Source organism: Polypterus senegalus, unplaced genomic scaffold (genome assembly GCF_016835505.1).
Source record: "Polypterus senegalus isolate Bchr_013 unplaced genomic scaffold, ASM1683550v1 scaffold_2798, whole genome shotgun sequence".
Lineage (NCBI taxonomy): Eukaryota > Metazoa > Chordata > Cladistia > Polypteriformes > Polypteridae > Polypterus > Polypterus senegalus.
Window position 1 is genome coordinate 19160 of NW_024382787.1, and position 6845 is coordinate 26004.

General features: G+C 34.6%; 1 long non-coding RNA gene across 1 annotated transcript; it reads right to left on the reverse strand.

Annotated features, from left to right (window-relative positions):
- Positions 1 to 1756: 1756 nt before the first annotated feature.
- Positions 1757 to 6276, reverse strand: LOC120521187. Its single transcript, XR_005632057.1, has 3 exons — positions 6146 to 6276; positions 2181 to 2300; positions 1757 to 1802 (listed from the first exon to the last, which is right to left on the reverse strand). It is a non-coding gene; the product is annotated as an uncharacterized LOC120521187 (long non-coding RNA).
- Positions 6277 to 6845: the final 569 nt, after the last annotated feature.

The following is a 6845-nucleotide window of genomic DNA, read 5'->3' on the forward strand; positions in this document are numbered from 1 at the left end:
AATTGCTAACTTGAGCAGCAAGTAAAAACGGACTGACAAGAGAAAAGACAGAAGGGATTCAGTTGCTTTGTTTGTAAATGTGACTTATTAGAGTGGGAAACTGAATGTCTTACACAAAATGATACACTTTAACATCAAATCTCCATGAGGCTGCAGTATATCATCAAGACGTCATTACCTTAGGTCCTCAGTTATAATGTGTGTTACTAAGAAAAGAGTTTTATTTACATTTTTAACATTTTCAAACAAACTGAAATGCAGGCATTAATATATTGCAGCATGTTAGGTGTTAACTACAGCGTTGTATTATTCCAGAAATAAATCTCTTTAAATAATAATACACTTTATTAACTAAAATACAAATTGCAGCCATTTTAAGTACATCAGTACTTATTTTAAACACAATAGCTCTGTTCAATGTGGCAGTTTACATGTTGGCAAGGAGAATAGGTTGGCATAAAACAAGGAGGGCTCAAGGCAAACATGGATGAGCATACACTGCCACTGATGATGCATGTTGTCACATTTATTTACAGAGTGCTCTAGGAGTAATTACTTCATGGGAATGAAAGTAAAATGAAAACCTTGGGGTTATGGGAAAATAAGCCCCTGCATGGAATCATAAGTTATAAGTGGCTGCTGAATATTATGGAGTTTTCAAACTTGGTGTCAAAATCATTACAGCCTAGACTGTGAGTTTCATTAATTCATTAATGTTTTATTTGACACAATCACCACCATTTTGTGCCTTGTTTGCCTAGAAGTGTGTTTGCTAATTGGTGGTTTCTTGTATCATTGATGGTAACTGTCTTAAGATTCTGGACTGCTGAACAAATCTTTTGCAATACTAACTAGTGTTTTTCAAAGGATTTAGGATTTTGCTTTCTTTTGCTTTGTATTTTGACTTCAAGTTTTCCTGATGTTATGGGCTTTGGTATTCTGGTTCAGTGGGCTTCCTTGGTTCTGGTGTTTATCTGCCTAAAATTGTCTCAAAATATACTACCTTTCCTTTGGCAGTGCACTTTGAAGCCAAAGAGCTATCAAGGGAAACTGGTCCTTTAATGGCAAGAGACAATTCTAGAAAGATGGTATTGGGACTTACAGAGGGTATTCCTATATCCATGGGGACAAGCCCAGTGGTAGGACCAAGGTGAGGTTTAATGGCTATTCATTGCTAGCGGTTTATTCAATCATGAGATGATTTATGCAAGGGCTTACTGTCAGGTGGAGAAATGCTGGAGGTGAAGATGGTGTTATGTAAATTACTTTTAAGTGAAAGAGTGGGTTAGTCACCCACCATGTTCACATGAACAAATCACATTCAGGTAGGGCCAGAGAGCCTGCAAGTTTTAGTTTCCTTACTAAAGTCTGTAATTTGTGATCTCTGTGGATAAATCCCAAACATTGGTTTGTTCGTCTTTTCTTTTGTTTATATATTTTCCTTCATTGGAATCAGGCTGCATGGAAGGGTTGCAAATAGAGCACACCCTCCTGTTATATTGTGGATAATCTATCCATATTAAGTTCATTCAACTTGATGTGTACAGTATACAAGCAGTGAAATCAAATCTGAATCCTTGATACACAGAGAAGAAAACTTATGAAGAAATCTACAAGACGGAAAATAAAATATCAGTTATACAAATCAGGGCACAGTTGTACTTAACAACAGATCACATAACATCATTAGATACTACTAGAGTGTGAAATAGACCGTGAGGTACTGAACTGCGAGCCCTGGATAGATACACACCGCTTTTGTCTGGTTTGCTCTCTGAAATTCTCCACAAATTGCACTCCTCCTGAGACATAAACACACTGTCATTACATCAGCAGACTGTTCATTACACAGGACACAGCTATCCAATGTGCTTCAACTTCTGGACACACTCAGCGGCTACATTAGACTTTGTTAAGCCTGACCATATTGTGACTAGCCTGTCACCAAATATTAATAAAATAGAATATCAACTGAGTCTGTCTCTTATGAAAGACATTTGTTTCTGAGATACATTATTAAAATTCAACATTAAAAATGCTTTATCAAGCACACATGTATTGGTTTTCAATGAAAACAAAGGGGTTGTGTCATTTTCACACATACCAGTTACACCCAGAAAAACGCGTTTTACAACATTAAAATAGACGGCGAGATGGGGAAAATAACTGGTTATACTCACCTGATGAATTTTACAAAGAGAGTTGTGATCACTGAAATGCAAACGCCACCTAGAAATGAACCGATGATCGCTGCTGCTAGTTGTTCTGTTGTCCAAGAGTAATCTGTTCTTGGTAAGGGCCTATTAAAGTAATTAGAAAAGATCTTGGTTTCTAAACTGAAGTGCCTTCTGCTCATGGTTTCAGATTTTTAATTTAATTATAAAGAGTCTTTAAAGTCAGTCATCGATAGAAGAAATCTGAAATTGACAAAGAAAGACAAATCTAATGGATGTCTGGTTGAACTGTTCATTCTTGTCACCAGAGTCCAACATCGAGCAAATCTAGCTTAGGTCACAAACAGTCAAAAGTGCAGTGCTGTAAACTAAGCGTGGGTTTTCTCATGGTCATTTATATATTGAGTAAATGTTGCATAGTGCTGCAGAATTGGTGGGGACCTGCAAAGTCCTGAGAATATAAAAATATTACTGATGACACGTATGGAGAGTGTGGTCTCAAAATGAACACCTGTAAGCATCAACATGTAGAAACACCTAAAACATGCAAGCCTAGTGTTCAAATGAACAAAAGTTCCACCTGAGTCTAAGATACAAAGGGAAATTAATCAATGCTTCCATTGCCAGGTGTTGAACCCTATAAAGTTTATTTGTTATAAATTCTTTAATAGAAGTTCTGGGACACCCTCTTGGACTAAGTTTTTATTCTATAAAGTTGTCATAATATCAGTTCAAAGATAAGACACCTTGCATACTTTTTATTGCTTACACTGACATCTTGAAACTTAAAGAAAGAAAAATAAGACAATTAATCCATCCATTTGTATGCAAACAACATGTGGACTTGTTTTCAAATAGCACAACTCGGACGTATCTGAGCTTCTTCCTGTAAACAAATTTAAACCAAGTTCAAAACTGGACATAAACTCTCACACAGGTTTGAACGGACCTGGAGTCTTTAACTTGGCAGGTCTTCACAGGTAGGAATACAAACTAGACAAAATATACTTGGACATTTCAAAGTATACTCCCTCTAGGAAGATTTAGATTCATCAGCAAAAGCAGCAGGTGTGTGAAGTATGAAGAATCTCTCGTTCAAACATGCTGAGTATGCAGATCCTATAAAGAAGGCAGCCCAGTCCGAATTGAAAAAGATTCAAGGTCTTTAAAACAGAAATGCTTCCTACTGCATCACCATGCAACCTTTGCAGTGCATAAAGTCCTCAGTTCAGGTTGATATCCATAGAATACAACAGTAAAAAAGTATTTAAATAAAAACAATAACAGTTCAAATATTTTTAACCAACCTGTAGTAAGCAACGTACAGTATAAGCTTACTGCATTATATGTCTCAATTCAGACATTTCTATCTTGTACAAGTTCTCTGCATTGTTATATGGATGTTAAATAACTCTTATCAGACCAATCAGATATGAGAGTCCTTGTTATTTTTCCAATAAAAAGGTTCTATAATATTGCTAGAAAAATATAGCGCTTCCCAAGCACAAAACTGAAAAAAACACTAATCTCAAGACAAAATAATAATAATCTTCAAAGAACCCAGCTGTTTGGAACCTGATTATTAAATGGGATAAGAAAATGAATAAAAATTGAATTTAAAAAAGAAGAGCATAGCTTTAATCACAAGTTTATTTGTGATTGGGTGCTGTAAATTTAAAACAATCTACTTTCATGCTGTAATCATGCTTGGATCATGTCAAGCACTAACAATATCATTTTAAACTTATTTTAACTTCTACCAAATGACACAATTATAAAGGAGGAGGATGTGGTTAGAAGCCCGCGCTGATACAGCACATTGCCGAACCCACCACACGACAAACCAACTCAGGATCAAGATTAGGACCCGAGATTAGCCCTTCAACAGGTGACACTTCAGTACCACACTAGTTCAGATGGAATGATAAATAAATAAATAAAAAGAATGGGTGACCAACACTAATTCACTACTGATCTCACTCACATAGTACAGACCATACCACATGCTATAAGTACCAAAAAGTTAGATCTACAGTAAATATTTTAATTGAAAGGGTGAAAAATAAATAACACAAGATGAAATAAATATCCCTCAAACAATGGCCTTCCCAATACCTAACACATACATGAAGACCGCAAAAGAACAATCTATAATATATATATATATATATATATATATATATATATATATATATATATATATATATATATATATATATATATATATATATATATATAATGCTAAGGTCTGTCCATCTGTTACATTATTACTGACAAAATATTGGAGTTCGAAACCTTGATCTGGGTCTTAAAGATTATATAAACTGATACATTTTGGAAATTAACAAAATGCGGGGTAATGCTGTAGGATTTGATCTCTGTTTCACAGTCCATCTGAGACACCAGAACTATAAAGAGACCTGTACTTAAGGTTAATAAATTACTGGATGTCTACATTAAATAATTTTCTCTTTCCTATGTGGTGGTTTGGATGTGGTCATAGTCTGCTTTTCAACAAATAACCTAAACACTCTCAGTGCACTAATTCAAATAATACATTTTTTCATAACATACTGTAATAGCCTAGTGCCCTGTCCAGGATTTGTTCCTGCCTTGCACACTACATTACTGGGATAGGCTAAAGCACTCCCTGTGACCCAGTTTAAGAATATGAGGGATAGAAAATGATTTTCATAACAAAAGAGTAATAGAAAATGGATGCATGCAAGAATATCTAGGTGTATATAGGTGTATACAGCTATGTAAACAACAAGCAAAACAAAATGTATGCTAGCTTAGTTTGAAACTTTGTCTCTCCTTTCAAAAAGGCACATAACAGGAATTATATTTCTCATCTTAGTTGGAAGGTACATATCTTATGAAATATGATTTTTCAAGCAATGTGGCCAGAATGAATATGTTCTTTACGCAGTTATTAAGATTTTAGCAAGTGCACCATGGAGGTGATGTTGATTTGCTCAAAGCTAGTCTGCACTGGTTTACTCCCGCGCCCAACAGCTCCTGATGGAAAATGATTAGAATAAAGACAATAAGTTCAAAATTACTCAAAACGTGATCATATGAAACAGAAAAGAAGTTTATGTTTATGGATGTTATCTATCCAGAGAATAAAAAATTGAAAAATACTTTGCCGTACCAGTAGGGTTTACTGAGGCTTACAAGTTTTTTATCCGAGTGATTAAAAATCCTGGGGACCTTGCTTTTACCTATAATAAGGAAGGCTGTATTATCCTTTTTCTATATCTGTTTACTGTTGTAATTCTTCTTTTCCACAAAAATGTCAGATTTCCACTCTTACTACTGCTGTATTTAACACTTTCAATCCTGCCTAAACTACTCCTTCTTACTGCCAAAGCATGTTTCCTATTAGTTCTCTCCCATCATTATTCCAAATGCAAGCATCGTTAGATTTGCTGCTTTAGACTGAAATGAAATTTGATCATTAGAGTCATGCACATTTAAACAATAGAAACAATGGTTGCATACAAACAATGAAACAAATTATTCCCATGATCATTAATTAATATTGTGTTATTTAAGCAAATTTAATAATTCTGTCAAGTTACAAACAAAAGTAAGTAATACATCATGTTAGCAGATATATATATATATATATATATTTTCTATTATATAACATCCAGCTAAGTATTTTAATGCATTCTAGTTAATCATGCTGCTGGAGAACAGTAACATGTTCTTTGGAAATACAAGTCAGAATTTCACTGTAGTCTATACATGTGACAATAGTATTACTATTACTACTACAACAAAATACTTCACATTATAAATGAAAATACACAGATTAAGTGAGCTTAGAAAATGATATGGTATATCAAGCTTAACTGAATTACTCCTCTTATACTAAAATATACAGTTAGACTAGTAGAAATAAATAAAAATAATTTAAATTCTGAACTAGGATGCTGAAATAAATATTGGCCAAAACTCACATTGCATATCAAGACTAAAGGGTTTGCTGGTGCTGTTACTGACATTGTTGTACACGTAGCAGTAGAAGGGCCCATCATCTGATCTCACCACTCCGATATCATCAGGGTTTTCCTATCAACACTCAGGAGAATCCTTTCAGTATCCAACACCTCTGAGCTGCCATTGAACCACTGGTAGGAGACATCTGACCCAGAGGCCATGCAGGTCAAAGTCACTGTGCCATTGAAATGAATCTTGGGTACAGAAACTGGATCTGTAGAGGAAGGATACAACAAATTGTAAACAGTGATATTATCAAGCAAAAATATGATCATTCATTTACAGGCAATTCAATAGTTACAGGAAGGTATAGACATTAAGATTTTAGTAAAGAATCAGTACTATTGTCAGAAACCTATATACACAAATTAAATAAAAATTAAGTAAATCAGTAAGTGTAATAAGTTTTGTGCAACACAATGTTTAAGTACCTAACATATTAGGCCCACAATTAGCTAGCAGTCAGTGAAGAATTTGGAGTTTAGTAGGTACAGGGCCAACAGTAGGTTATTGTTCCTTTTTTGGCTAAAATACATTTTTCCTTACTCTTCCTACTCATTTTTGGTGTTTTAACTTCAAAGAAACATTTGGAACTGTGTTTTAAATTGCATATTTTGATTTGGCTGTTTTTAAATAGGGAAGCATGGTGGCGCACTGGTA